This window comes from Balearica regulorum, chromosome 1 (genome assembly GCF_011004875.1).
Source record: "Balearica regulorum gibbericeps isolate bBalReg1 chromosome 1, bBalReg1.pri, whole genome shotgun sequence".
In the NCBI taxonomy this organism is placed as follows: Eukaryota; Metazoa; Chordata; class Aves; order Gruiformes; family Gruidae; genus Balearica; species Balearica regulorum.
The window spans coordinates 204,091,629-204,107,993 of record NC_046184.1 but is presented as its reverse complement, the minus strand read 5'-3'; positions in this window follow the sequence as shown (position 1 = coordinate 204,107,993).

The following is a 16,365-nucleotide window of genomic DNA, read 5'->3' as shown; positions in this document are numbered from 1 at the left end:
AAGCTTGGTTTCCATGAAACAGTTATAACCTCAATATTCTTTAAAAAACACATCCTAATTTGATCTGTAGCCATCTCCTAATGCCACACACTAAACAAAACTAAAATACTTGTCTTTGAGTGGAATGTTGAAAATGTACAGTTGGGCAGAAGAACAAACCAGAAAAAATGTACTCTATAATTTACTACTTTGTAGTTAAAGTCTCAATAAGATTTGAATCAGGTCAGTAGTATGGTTTATGTTGACAATTATTTTTATTACAATTTATGTTGTTTTAAATGAGGAATTGTTTTGAAAAACACCCTGTAAGGACCTTAAATTACCTGTCCTAAACCAGCTTATATTGGTTTGCTTATAAAATACCCAGTAATAGTTTTAACACTATGTTATTTTTGATCTTCATCCTTACCAAGTACTTGCTCAAAACTCTGTGTTCTGCTTTTTTTATTGGTTTGTCACTATCCAAAGGTAACTTAACACTTTAAGCCTTACAGTCATATTCACTTATTTGGGAGAGGGAGAATACACAGCACGGTTTGGAGGAAGGGAAGGGAAGGTAGGAATCATAGAATCATAGAATGATAGAATAGTTTGGGCTGGAAGGGACCTTTAAAGGTTCCTCACCTGGTTTTGCAGCTGTAGAAGGTACAGATCCCTGCACACTCTTCTCCTCAGCTGGGACAGAGAGATTATTAAGCCACTTTACACAGGCATTTTCTTTTTCTGCACTCCTTTCTATGCTTGCTCCAGCGTGAGGAACACCGAGGACTGATCAGGCACTTGGAGAGTACACAGACAGCATGAGCCCATTGCTAGGTCAGGAGTGGGTTTGTGGACGGAAAAGAAGTTTTCTCCTTGTTCCACTTATTTCTGTGGGTAGGGGCTGCCTGTGTGGTGAGATGGGTTTTGTCCTGGACCACCCACCCCAAGATATGTGACTCCCTCTGGGCAGCAACCACAGAAGTGATGTGTTGCCTTTCAGAGGCAGAGGTGGTGGGAAAGGGAGAAATCTCCTGGGTGGAAGATTCTGGCATTATCTTACTGTCACAGGTTTCACATATAAAGTGTCATGAAGGCTGGGAGGAAACACAATGATATCATGGAGCCTTTCATAGGGGGAAAAAAACAGCTTGCGATGCCCAGTTCCACTGCCTGCCAGCTGCCTGCTTTCATAGGCAGCTGCTTATATTACATGCACCCTAAGCTGAAATTGTATGGAAATACTTAGTAATTTCCCATCTACTTCCACCATTTTCTGAAGGATATTAATATAATCCATTTCACTCCAGTATATATTAATAATAGTCTGTAAATACAAATGGGAAAATTCAATTTTAGAACAGCAACAGAGCTTTTCATATAGTCCATCTTTAGAAGGTTATTGTATGTCTTGAGTGGCTGATGTCACACCGCCATCAACTTCAAAGCTCATAAACCCGCCAGAGCTACACTGTAATTATCTAAAAATATGCCACCTGTAATTTCTTTTTGTCTCCCAACACCTCCATGCACAGGCACCATGGTGGCAGCTGCCTGAGCACCCGGGGTGACTGGTCCAGGGGTGCTTGCGGGCACCTGGAGACCAGCGGGGAGCCTCGCCTGTGCTGTCCCGCTGCCTAGCAACGGTCACGCTGACCGCCTCAGGTTGCCATGGTAACACCTCCAGCATGAGTGTCACTTGATAGGGGATCTGAAACAATTTGCTCTTGAGAAATAAAGTTCTGGTAATGCCGACCTCAAGAAATGGGTAATTTTATTTCTGTCATCAAGGAACTGTGCTTTTTAGAGACAAACCAGCTGACTGGATTTCTTGGTAAGAAGTTATAAGTTTTTTAAAAAAATTGGATTTGGGTGTATCCCTGCTCTGCTGAGCATGGCCCATGGCCACAGTCCCTCAGGGATGTCCCTTACTGGCATGGGTCACCTTTGGCCACAATCATGTCCCTGTTCCAGTGCAGGTCACCCGCAGCCACAGTCCCTCGGGAAGCTCCCTGTCCCCTTGGCCTGGAATGTCCTCAGCAGGGTGTCTGCAGCCCTTCATGGCTTCCATTTCTTTCTGAAGACTGAGCAGGGGCACTGTGTACCTCTCTGACTAGCTGAAGTTCAGCATGTGATGTGTTTTGTTTCTGTAGGGTGCAGACCTGGCTCTTGACTGGCACCCGGTGGATCATGACATCTCAACCCATATCAAAACTGCAATTCCTGTCTGCATTAACTTTTTCACCTTTGCACATTACAAGTGCAATGCTTTGTGTCCCTCCTCACCCCAAAGCCTAGCACCAGGCCATTGCCTTGACCTTCACTGAGCCTTCTCCAAGTTCCCAGCCATGACACTCTTGAACAAGTTCTCAGGGCAGATTTCTTCTAATAGCCCAACCCTTGCTCATCTTCTTTGCAGACCTTCTCCAACTGGAGCCCCAGGATTTATTGTCCTCCAAACTGTAACCCTAACAGTGGTCCGAATCTGACTCTAACAGTGACATAAATGCACAAAAGCTGCACAGGAAAAGGGTAGGCTGCAAAAAGTATTCTCCCTCGAGAACTAGTTTATGAGGGCCGTGGCTGAAGGATTGATGCTAAGGCTCAGCTGTTGTCAGGAATTAGGTTTACATGCAAGGTTACAGTAACAGAAGCTGCAAAGGGGTTGGAAAGGAAGGAGGGATCTACAACAAGGTCTCAGGAGAAATCTCATCTGACACCTTGGTCAAGAGGGCCATGACTAAGGATCAGTGAAGGCCAAGACCCAGGGTGATATTTACTTACAGGTTTAGGAGAGAGAACAAATGTAGGGTTCCAGTTGAAGCATCAGTGCAAAGGGGATGCTAAAGAAAGAGCTGGGCTGCAAAACCAATCTCCCCAGAGAACCTGTACAACAGGGCAATGGCTCAGTGGTGTTGGGGTAGGATTCAGCCCAGGTCAAGATCTAGTTAGTCTAAGGGTTAGGATTAGGATAGAGACAAAGCCTCAGGCTCCAGTTGGAGTGGAACTGCAAAGGTGTCTGTCCAAGGAAGGGGGGACACACAAAGAGAAATCTGCACTCATAACTTGTTCAAGAGGGCCATGACTGGGGATCTTGGGATACAGCTGAGCCGAGGCCCAGCTGTTGTGACCTTGGTTTAGGATTAGTATTCTGAGAGAGACAATGTACATGGCTTCAGTTGGAGTGTTGTTTCAATGGGGCTAATCAAGAAAGGATAGATTGCAAAGTCAAATCATTCATTGGGACTTCTTCAACAGTGCTATGGGTGAGAGTCTTGAGATAAGGTTATACTGAGACCCAGGTCTTAAGGTCAGAGTTAGGTTTAGGATTAAGTGAGAGAAAAGCCTAGGGCTCCAGCCGGAGTGAAGCTGCAAAGGAGCTGCTTAAGGAAGGGGTGGGCAGTGTAAAAAAAAGGTCCCCTTAGAACTTTGTTAAAGCAATGAAGTCAGGGGGTCTTGAGCTAAAGCTTAGCTAAGCCCAAGATTTAGGATTACATTTAGGGTTGGAATTATGAGAAACCCAAAGTCTAGGGCTCAAGTGTGGGAGGGACCTAGGGCTATAGATAGAGTGGAGCTGCAAATAGGCTGCCAAAGGACAGAGTGAGCTTCAAAAAGAAATTGTTCTTCGGAATTTGACTGAGGGTCTTGAGGTAGGGCATAGTCACTGACATATCACTGGATTATATTTAGGCTTAAGGTTTAGGTTAGGGTTATGGTTAGTATAGAGACAAAGCCCAGAGCCCCACTTGATGCAGGGCTGCAGCAGTGTTGCTGGGGGAAGGGGTAGGCTAAAGGCAGAAATCATTACTGACATCTTGTTCAATACTATAGTGCTGGGCATCTTGGGCTAAGGGCACAGCTGAGACCAAGAGGCCTCTGGTCTCAACTGTGCACTACTCCAAATCCCACATGATATTGCTCTTGAAAAAGTTCCCAGAACTTTTGGAGGGCTTTTGAAGCCCTCGCCTCCCTTTGGCAGCCTCACCCTCACTGGAGCCTCAGGCTTTGCCTCTCACTAACCATAACCATAACCGTAACCATAACCATAGCCATAACCGTAACCATAACCATAACCATAGGTCCTGGCCTTCTTCTAAGCCTCAGCTGAAGTTGCCCAGCCATGGCCTTGTTTAAGAAAGTTTCAGAGGACTACTGCAATGCTGTGCAGCAGTATTTCTGTTTTCTGAAGACTGTATTCATGGTATTCATGGTATTTTTAATGGTGTATACCTCACTGTGCTGCTTTATTTTCACCAGCATAAAAGAAGTGTCTCTGAACATGTCTGTGATCCCTGCATTCCAGTGGTGTGAGGGTACAACTTTTGGTAAATTTTTGCCTAGTGCAGTAATAATAAAATACATAGCATTTCCATAGCAGTTGGCAGCTTCACAGAGCTCCATAAAGATAAATCGAGTTATATCTGTTGTGCTAATTTTCCTTTAATTAAATATATTTTAATGATTAATCTGATCAGCACTTTTGCATCCTGTGTGCTTACTTTGAAGAACATGAGTGTAACTCAGCCACCCCTCTTGTAATGCCAATGGGTCTCTTCAAGGTGCTGCTGCTGCTCTGGACACTGAATCTGCAAAGGGGCCATAGGTCTGTGGTGGCAGCCAGAGCAGACAGTGGTTGCAGCAGCTGGAACAAGTCTAGGAAGATAGGAAGCAACTGGAAAGGGAGGGAGAATAATTCCTGGATAAAAGGCAATTGAGAGTTTGCGGGGGAGAGAGAGGATCTGTGAGAGTCATGGACTCTAAACTATCTCACTGAGGTCCTGGGCAGTTACATTATCCTCGTTTCCTCTTACAGGAAAGTACTGAGTCCAAATATAGTTGTTTCTCATCTAAATTAGGTCTTCTTTCTTGACTAGGAGATAACATTTTTTAATCATTCAGTTACATTCTCTTTTTTTTGTTTGTTTTGGTTTGTTTGCTTTGTGGTTGCTCTGAATGTACAACGAAATATTTCTGAATGTCTGCATGGTTCAGACATGTGCTTTGCCCTGAAAGCAGATGATCACTTAGTGAAGCAGTGTGCTTCTACTCACACTTCTGGGGAAAATGCCTTGTTTCTACCATGTATTTCAGGAAAAGTGCCAATGAAATAGCTTGAAGAAGCATAATCATGTGTGTTACACATGGGTAAACATGTGTGCTGAATTAAAAAAAGATTATAAGCCAAGACAGGAAGAAGATAGAGAAAACAATAGTGAGAAAAAAGCAAAATGGCAAATGAACTAAAAGAAATAGGTTAATTCTCTGTAAAAAAAAAAAAAAAAAAAGAGAACCGCAGAAAAGAACATTCAGAAAAGATAGAAGTGCAATAAAAAGGGCAGTGACTAGCTAGCAAGGGAGTGGGAAGTGAGGGAAGTAGGCAGTTGACACAATAATCTAACTACATAGGACCAAGTCATGATTAAGAAATAAGAGAGACAGCCGTAGGAATGAGGAAGACAATGCCAGGAAGAAATTATTTAAGTGAGAAAAAGTGATCACACAGAAAAGATGGGTTGATTATTATACCACCAAACAATTTTCCCTTGACTTGGACATTTGCATCATCATCTTTGATATATTTGCATAAGAACTCGCCCTAGTTTAAGTTTTATGCGTATCTCGAAAATACAGTTCTTATCTGCAAGTTCTTATGTTAGATTTTTTTTATATTTGCAACAAAGTTAAAAGAGAAATCCTGGCTTGCAACTCTCCAAAACCAATGCTTACATCAGTCTATTGTTTACACTTGTCATGTAAGGGATTTTGATGCCCAAGATCACCTCCAATATGAAGATACATTTTGTTTCTGGAAAGTCATATGTGAAGCAAGGGTATTCTTCTCAGCCATTGATTTCCTCTTCCACTTAGAATGATAGGTAGAATGAAAAAAAAAATGACGTTTTCTGTCTCAAAGGCCATTCCTGAGAAATCAAAGTGTAGTTCCAGTAAAGCTGAAAAGATCAAAGGCTGCCATTTTTAAATGTCTGTGCCCAAAGTCCGCAGATTGTAGTCATTAAAAACTGAAAGACACTGATAATTCTGACAATTTCATTGTTTATTTAAGCTGCTAAAAATGAAGATGTCTGACTTAGTCACCAAGTTTAGAAATGTCAATTTTTTTCTTTTTTTGCTTATCACAATATTATAATTATACTGCTGTGGCACATGCCTGTGTAAAACTAATTAAATTGAAGCTAACTTCTGTACACCAAACTGTGTCTTATGAAGATTACAGCATAGCAAAATAATTGACACATAGTATACAGTGCATTTTATGGACAGATTACTGACACAGATTAATAACTCTCATGTCTTGAACTAAATTATTTTTAGATTGATTTGTGAATTCCTTCTTTTATAGAATTAATGTTTTAATAAAACATTCCTGTAGCTAGAATACTTGGTGTTTTGATAATCAATATTCTCTCACTTATTTCTCTGAATCCAAACTCAAGCACCCAATACACATTTTAAGTCCAGTGCAAGATCTTAGCAAGTTCCTGTGTGACACTAGAAATTTTATGATGAGATGTACCCACAACTCCAACTCTGATGATCAGCTTCTGCAAATCATATTCTTCAAAGTATGTGTAATGTTTATCTCAAATACTTGTACATGGATTGATACTTTTAGGAAGCAGTTATTTTCTATTGCCCGATGAGGACTATTCTGGCAGGCTTTTTACTGAAAACTAGAAAGTTAAGTCAAACTGTGCACAGCTCAGTGCTGCTGCAGCAAGAATGTTTCCAGCACACGAGCTGGTTTGCTCGAAGCTCTGTCACACACCTCTGCTGTACCCTGTGGCTTGCAGGATTAGCACACTCCTAGCTTCACGTGGTAGAGGAAAAGGAAAGAGGGAATATGTGTGACTTCCTGAGAAGGTGACACTGTGGGCAGTGGAAGCTGGGAACAGTCCTAGCACAGAGGAGGCTTGAACTAATCATCTATTCTGTTATCTTTATATGTTTTATTAACAAGTACCAGTAAAAACTGGGGGGAAAAAAGGTCAGGATGTGAACGAGTTGGACTTCAACTTAATGTGTGGTCCGTGCTTGTGAGTTTGGACAAGTGCTTGAATTACTGTTTCTGGACTGTTCCAAATTCAGCTTTTAAGATGTGAAACTGAAGAGAACCTGACATGGGTGATGGAATAGCAACAACAAGTTTACTGAAAGTTATAAAGCAGCTGCAAATATTGGCTTCAGTCCTGTAGACACAGCAGAAACCGTTCCAGCAACAGATGGTCTAGGGGGTCTCATTTATTCAGGGACTGTTAGCGTGTACCTGCCTGTTTCTGTCTGCAGTGGAAGGATGTCGTGAGGACACAAGAACAATTGTACCGGGTCAAAGATACATCAGCCCTGTATCCTGTCTCTGACGGTGTCCAGTGCTATCTCAGAAGAAAAGCAGCAAGAGCAGTTCCGGGGTAGAGCCTTTTCTCAGTAACCTAGATCTTGGCTGTGCCTGCTGCAATTATTTGCCTTGAATATGTGGTGTCAGTTCACTCTACCATCTACACTGCTCTAATTCTTAAAGCAGCTTTTGTGTGACAAGCATATTGTGTTCCAGTGGAAAGCACAATGGGTCTTTATGCTAACTGCCCTTCTACACCAGTGGAGATGGCAGTGCTGAACTCACTTCTGATCCCCGGACTGTGTAAAAGACCACCTGGGAAAAACCTATGGATCTTCAGCTGTCACAAAATGCTGTAAGTGCTCTGAGAAGCCTAAGAGTTTGCCCACTTTAGCTATCACCCCAGCTAGCTTCTCAGGAGATGTGCAGCTCACAAGGAAGGATGCAGATCTTGCCAAGCCCATACATCTGTTCTTGAATTGTACTCAGCTAAGGGTGAGCTGACATAATTTCAGTTGGTCTGACCCTATAAATACTACTCTGCAAGAATGAGAATTGTAGAATCAGATGTGTAAGCTCCCATTCAGCCAAACATTTAAGGATGAATTTAAGTCATGTTGACTTACATGAGAAATAAGTGTGTCTTTAGAGAGTGTTGCTGAACAAAATATGGTGTTATCATTAAGTGATATTCTACTTTCAAACTTTTTAGAGGTGACATACATTGACTTAATATTATATTTTATGTTTAATGTAATTAATATTATTAATTCATTTGATCAGTTGAATAAGCTGTTCTCTCCAATTCTTCCTAAAAGCAACAGTTATCAAATTGGCAAGGCAGGCAGGAGATTAGTGATCAATATCAAATTAGTCTAAGTGACTAAGACTGCAGCTTACTTACAACCTGGAGAAAAGAAGGCTCCAGGGAGATCTAATTGTGGCCTTCCAGTACCTGAAGGGGCCTACAGGAAAGCTGGTGAGGGACTGTTTATCAGGGAGTGTAGTGACAGGACAAGAGGTAATGGGTTTAAGCTGAAGGAGGGTCGATTTAGATTAGATGTTAGAAATAAACTCTTGACTGTTAGAGTGGTGAGGCACTGGAACAGGTTGCCCAAAGAGGTTGTGGATGCCCCCTCCCTGGAAGTGTTTAAGACCAGGTTGGATGGGGCTTTGGGCAACGTGGTCTAGTGGAGGGTGTCCCTGCCCATGGCAGGGGGGTTGGAACTAGATGATCTTTGAGGTCCCTTCAAACCCAACCCATTCTGTGATTCTATGATTCTATGATTACGTAAGGGAGGATTTGACTGTTGCCGAGTCAGAGCGTAGTGGTTTCAGCTTGATACAGAGTCATTAGTTGTTGGGTTTTCAGTGTAAAATGGATGTATGAACGGATTTTAACAAAGGGCCTCATAAAAACTTGAAACATTGTTGCATTATATTTAAGTAGAAAATTATGAAAACTTTCATCATAGTTCAGCTCGAAGTGGGGGAAACACCTTCTAAAAAGCTGTGTTACTTCAAGCTCAGTCAGAGAACACCTGAACTTGCAGACAGCAACTGATGAAAGGGAAACGCAAGAAACACCCAGGTATTCCGCAGCTGGGCAGCTTGCAAGAGCTGTGCCTCTCGTGCAGCACAAGCAGGGCAGTAAACCGCCATCAGGGATTAAGAGCTATTGCGTGGAAAGAAGTGGAGTAGAGAGCTCAGCTTATCCCAGGGGTGGGAAATTGGTGTTGGTGGTGGACAGCCAGGCAGCCGTCAGTACTGCATGCAACCTCTGCCCAGGGAGGTTCTCCAGACTGGCTGGCAAGATGCCTGCCTGGTTCCTTCCTGAAGGATGCCAAAGAAGTTGTCCTGCTGGTCCCATGTGTGGACCATTAGTTGCACGTCCTTCTATCTGATATGCCTGTAGAGCAGGGCAAAGATCCCTTGATGGACCGTGGCTCAGTGGCAAAATATTTTATATGCTGGGCAAAGTGCCATGTGTTTGTAGCTAATACTGAACAATCAGCAGGAAAACATACCATGAATTATCACTAATCGCTTTTCTCAGTGTGGGAGCTAAACGGCAGAGGGGGAGATTGGCAAGCCACCCAACATATATGTAGAGCTGGTAATTTATCACTCTGTATCAGGAATCAAACACAGGGTGGAACCAATGGTCAATAGGCAAATTGCTATAAATGCAGTCCAGTCAAGCTGTACTGGACACCATACTGGAGAATCTGGGCTAGTGTTGCAGAGGGAGAAAAACTAAAGGGAGCAGCTACCATCCCTGTGCTACTGAGAGGATTTCTAAATTACTGGAATGAGGATAACCCAAACGGTGGTGTAATCCTCACCTTGGAGTCAAGGTGGTGAAAGTAATGCAGAAGGAAACAAAAATTATGGAATTATCAAAGGCTGAGACTGTGGAAAGCTAAGTGTTGGTTTTTTTTAATTCAAATGTCCCCACAGTATCACTGCCACAGGGTCAAAATAGGCAGGAAGTTTATTTGTCAGTCCTGTTATTAAAAGGACCGAGCATCTCACAAACCAGCCTGATACTACCAGGTCTACATACAACCTGGCCCAAACTGCTGATTTATGCTGATTTATGCTGATTTATGCTGATTTATGCTGTAAATTAGTTTCTCTTTCTCCTGATGGATAGCCTTATCCCAGGTTGAATCCATTGCAAACAGCTGCTGGATAGTGGTTAATGTTTGTTTTGTTTTTTTCCTTTGAATTTTTGGAGTATAACACACATATCAGCTTGTTAATTCTTCCCTGTCCTGCCTGATCCACATCCTGTGCATCCTCTTCTACCCTTCACAAACCTAACGGCTTTAGACAATTTCTGTACCATCCATTTTATCGAAACCTCTTTTGGTGCCTTTTGAGGTTATAAGACGACTCTGGTTCTGCTTTGACTGACATGCTTGGGTGGGGTTCATTTTGCTGTCAGAATACCAAGACGTGGGTGGATGCAAGTAGGTGGCTACAGATAATCTAGGTGGCTCAGCTCCCCTGATAGATGATGGAGATAGAGTCAAACAGTCAGTGTAACTTGGAGGTAATTCAGTTTACCCAGAAAGTTTGCCCATTGGGTGTTTTTATAGTAGACACCTTATGGCCGGGCAGATGAACTGTTCTCTCAAGAGCAAAGAATGAGCAGATTGTTCATCCATCAAGCTAGGTGCCATCCATAGGTTTTGCTGTGCCTGAATAGGATCATGACAGAGGCATAAACTTTCCTGTTACAGACCTTTTGTTTTCCCAGTAGGGATTACGTCAAATACTGATTCACCCTCACGAGGTTCTTTCAACCTCATTTCTGACAGTGGATTCAGTCACAGCACCATCTTCCGTTCATGCTAATGTTACACTGATCTTCGGCGTTTGCTCCATGACGTGTTATTCCTGCTAGATGGGCTCAGCTGATTCAATGTTTTGATGACTCTAGACAAAGGGGTTTTTTCTATGTTAATACAAAACTTTACAATTGCAAGGCTTTTTTTGGCCATACACTAATGCTTTGCCTGTTTTAAAAGTACATGCTTTAAATTAATCACATCCTTCTGAGTAATAAATATTTAAAAACTTTCACAGCTCCCCTATTATTTCTAGCTCATTCTATTATATTTTGTAAAATATTTGGTGAGAGAGCAAGGACTCTTGGCTAATGATTAGACAGGATAGCAAACATGTTTTGGGGGAGTAATAATGTGTTTGAAGTAGGTGATGCCTAAACATGGTTTACTGGAACTAGGGCACAATGACAAATACTGTACTTTGAGGTTGAGCAGTGGTTATAAATTAGCTATACCTACTTATTTTAAGATGTTTCTGGTGTATGAGTATTGCTGGTTTCCTAAATATTCCCATTCCTTTTCAAGGTAGCTTATTCAATGAAAACAGAAGCACATGGTGGGGTCAGTACACCCTCAATTTTTTCTCTTAATGCACATTGAATTTAAAAATATTTGTTCTGGCTTCCATTAACTATAAACGTCATGCTGCCACTTAAAAATATGCCATAAGCCATTTCTTAACCTTCTTACTCAAATCTGTCTTATACCTGTTCAGTACAACAAATAGAAATGTTTCATTACACACAGTTTACATCCGTGAGGGAGTACTGCATCTTCTACGCTGACCTATATCATTGTAAGTCATTAAGTTTTGTACAAATATTTTTTTTTGTAAAGACTTACACAGAGCAAAATTGTGGTCACTAGGATGAAGAACTGCATGCTACTGGCTGACAACACGAATGCACAGGGTGCTACTAATCTGGGGCATCTAAACAACAGGTAAGCTGTGCCTTGCTCATCACAGATGAAGCACAGAGGAAAACAAAAGTACCCCAAGATCTCAGATCTGAGGAAAGAATTTTCCCAATCACCAAACCTAACAGCTGGTATAAGTTGTTGTATCAATGCCCAAAGCTTAGAAACGTGTTTTTGACAGAGAGTTTAACAAGCATTATTTAACCTCAGGTAGCCTGCACACGCACTTGTGTGGATACACGTTAGACACAGAACTTCTTGCAGAAGAGCCTTCTAGAAAAATCTGACCTTATTTTAAGGTTAAGTAGTGGTAAATTCACCATCCTGGTCTTACTGTGTATTACTCTGATGATAGGCAGAATTACCTATCTCTGACATCTAGCAACAGCATCTTGTTACGGCTCTATTAATTATGTTGGGGGAAAATACTTACAGAGTAGGATCCAAATAATTTCTCAACCTTCTTTTCAAGAAGCCAAATAATATTATATTCTTCAATCCTTGCATTGGCTTCATGGCCCTCCTCTGAGTTCACTCAAGCATGTGGACACTGGCTATACGATCTGCAGCTTGAACGGCTTTTCTACACCTGTTGGAAAGGAAAAAAAGACAAATTTACCTTTTCAAACCTAATTTACTGAAAGCATATAATGGAATACAGATAAAATATACAGCTTATCTGTACAACAGCACAAGATATTCCCCAAGAGAATAGAGGTATTCACAGAGTTTCTACATGTCCTCAGTTTGGTCTGACATTTTAAGGGGTATTTCCAAACATATAATCTTGTTATCGCTTGTGTTAGTTATTTATTGCCCTCCAAATTAAAAGAATACTGGAAAAATACTATTATAATTTAAACTCAATTTGTTCTTTGAGTTTCTTAAGTGATTAGTTGGAAGTAATTTTCTGTTTGTTTTCCAATGTGAATGTATTGCTTTGCTAAGGGAGATTAGAACAAGGCAGTTTATGTTATTTCTTTTGCTTGTTTAAAAAGTTTAAAAAAACCAAAAACTGTACCTACAAAAGTTTTCCTCTCTTTGCCTCTTGCAGACTCCTGAGTAAATTAGAAAATTATAACAATAATAAACAGTACATAAATTTACCTTATGCGTGGCAGCTATCAAATGTGTGTTTGGAGATGAGTCAGACTAACACGAAGCCCTGCTGTGTGACCTTTCAGTCTGATTGCAATCTCATCTGCACCGTTTCACTAACACTACATACAGCCTTTTCCCAAATTTCTGCCTTCTAAACCCAAGGTTTTTAAAACTTGCTGGTATAACTTGTGTGCTTAGTTTTCAGACATTTTATCTGACCTCACACTGAAATGCATTTTTTTTTTTGCATGGTCACTATTTAGATGGTAGCATGACAGTGCTATCTGCTCTGTTGTCTACTCATTTCTAGCTAACCCCTCCCAGACTATCACAGTTCTGACAGCTGCTGAGCAGATATCTAGTACAATAACACAATTGTTTGTTTCCTCTGTGGCTTCTGCTTTCAAAATTGTATCAACATATGCCGCTGTTGTTGTTTCCCTATGGATATGACTTGGTACATATGTACAATGAATTTTTGGGGGGAGTCAATCTTATCCTTTTGCATATAGAGGACTCCCTCTTGAATCCCTAAAGCTGATCTCTCTTGGGCTGTGCCCAAATTCCTGGATTCTGCTGAGTTAAGACACCAGCAAGTGCTGAGGCATGAACACAGGGGAAAGAGAATAGCTCCAAGTCATTATGAAAAAAAAGGTCTGGACATTGACAGTGATGGAAGTCAGCAAAAAGGCTTATTCAGTTCTTAGGTGCAGCAGTCTGCATATCCAAATTACGTTAAAGCACAGTCATCTTAAACTGAGTGTAGCTGTGATGTCATACCTTTACTTTGCCATTTCCCCAGGGAGAGATGATAGACCTGCCTTATCTCAGATTATGATGGTGCATCTGAAGTTGCTTTATCTGTGGAGAAGTGACTCACTGATTTTCTAATTTATGAGACAAAATAAATGCATGCATCAACTAAGAACAAAGTGATTTCAAAGGCCTTTGCTATGCTGAGTGAACAGAAACAGGATGGTTGTGCTTAAGCTCAGTGTTGGGTAATCTCAAATATTTTTCAAGCACCTTCAAGAGATGCTGAAAAATATTACCAAGGTAAATGATGAAAGAATATTTTCTCCTTTGTTGGAGTTTTTCTTTTCTTTAATGACAATGAAATCATGGCACTTATCTGTGCTAACTGAAACTGATCTAAGAAAAGAAAAAAAACCCCAAACAGCTAAGTTTCTCCTTCCAAATCTTTACAAGATTGTTTTAATTTTTTTAAACACTTAAAAGCTTTCAAAAATAAACATAAAATTCAGAGGTTAGGTATGCCTCCAGAACTGAATCCCCATGCATCCTGGGTTACAGATGCAGTTAACTACCCGTGCAGTAGCACCTACTGAGCAGTCATTTAGAAAGTAGATTTAGATCCCCTAAAGGTCATTAGGCTGGCAAATCCGATAGCTGCATGAAATGTAGTGAAAAGGCAAAAGTACATGTCAGTAGCCAGGAGCTGATGAGTCAAGACTGACATTAAAGGTTTTACCCCACCCCCCCACCCCCCCCCCCCCCCCAAAAAAAAAAAAAAAGCTGTTCTTTCCAAAAATAAGGCAGCCATTGCCTGGTCATCCACTTTTGAGGTGAAAAACAGATATACAGTGAATTCTCCAGTCTTACCTTGTGAGAGGTCAGGGTGCTGCATACATCTCTGGGAACCAGGGCTTGCCAGAAGAAGGGGAAACGTGAGGATGGAAGCTGTGTGCAATGTCTCACGTAGCAAGACCCATCTGGATGCAGCCTGAGTTGTGTCACCTGAAAAGGTAGGGCTTTCCTGAGCCCAGCGGGCTCGTCAGGGTATGACACCAAAAGGAGTGTGATGGACTCACAAATTAGTAAGTAAGTGAGGCACAGGACGAAGGCTTGAAAGATCTTGCAAAAGGCCTGTGTGGTAGTGCCATGGCTTCTGTATGGAGAAAAGCACAAATTCCCATGGGAATGAGTCAGCTAGCCCTAGGGAATGAATTCACAGTGTGGTATAGTTATGGACTTACCCAGACATAATTAAAATGTAATAGCAGTATGTAAGTAATGTATATTTAAAGTATAGCAGGGCTCAAATGAAAAGATAGTTTTCAAAATGATGTGTTTTTCATAATCATGTGATTGGAAAGGCAATGGGAAGAGAAACCAGGAGTGGGTCTTATCTCCCTGTGCAAACAGAGGGGCTCCTGTCAAAATGCAGACATTGCATTCTCTTTGTAATACATCAAGGTATTCAACTCCTTGCGTGCCTTGACTTTGCATTTACAACCATCTTTACTTTCATTATATAGGTGCTTATAGTCATATCATTAAAAATAACACTTTAAACCAATGAATTATAGTGGCAGCTCAGTTTTCTGAGACAATATAAATTAATCGTTTTCTCATCCTTCTCTGACCTTGCTTTAGTAAGTAGGTAGGATGAATTCATTTGACATTTAATCTTTGCCAACTTTACTTCCTGAACATCCTCTGCAAAGCAGCAGGTTAATTCTTCAGGATTAACTGTGATGTAGACAACACAGCTGTACGAGAGATGAAGAGGATAAGAAACCCTCTTACCACACGCTCTACCATCCTTCAAGAAATTAGCAGCAAGACCCAGCAAACCCTCTTCCTGCCAGCCTTGATCAAATGGGAAAGGGGGTGACAGCTGATTTCAGTTCTGCCCCTGAAGTATCATGGCTTAGCAAGCGGGTACATTCAATGGCACGTCGCTGCTTTCCTCCCCGTGGCTTCACCTTGGGGTGGGGACAGGGTGGCAAGGGAGGGCAGGGCCCCTGAAGGGTTGTGCAGTTATGTACAGATCATTGCTCAGCGCTTTCCCTAACCTCAGAACAGTGTTCACATGAGCATGATTTGAATACAACTTGAAATAAGTAAAAAATGACAAAAGAGGATTAATAGAAACTGTTCTAACAGAAACAGCAATTCGATGCCACTTTAAAATTGCTGAGACTCATCATTTTGTCTTTCTGATATTGCTTGGGAGAGGAACTGCAATCAGTAATAAACTATTAACAATACAGAGGAAAAAAACAACACCCACTCTGTCTGATGTTTTGCCATGAGGATCTACTGGCTACCAACACAAAGCTTTTCAGGTCACTGTGTTCCATATTTTCCTTTTGAAATGTACTGTGCGCTTCGGTCACTTGAATAAATCTGTGTATGCAGTTTCCTAATAAATTTTTTATTTTATTGCCTAATAAAAGGGACTTTAAAGACCATGTGGATCTGTAATTGAAGATTCTAGGCTTGAGAAAACAATTTTATGGGAGCACAAGGGACATGGTATTTGTTATGAGAGTAGAGCTTACCCACATCATAATTTCTGCACAGCAGATGTGGAACAAAGAGACACAGAGAAATGGTTGGAGGCAGACTCCGGCTAGCCCTGGATCGGTGCTGGAGAAGTAGGAACAAAACCAAGTAAAAGGAGCCTTTCCCAAGTTTTGCTCTGTGCGAGGTCATCTTCCCTCCAGCCCCCTGCTCTCCAGGGTCACCCGGACTTAGCAGCCCCCCTCCTGCAGCACGAGCTCTGCTCACGGCTCTCAGTAGCCGCGCTGGGGCAGCACAGGCACCTCCCTGACCAACGACAGCCCCAAAGGGCTCCTCTCAGCCTCGGCTTTGGCAAACTGAGCCAAGCGGCAGCTTAAAGCTGTGCCC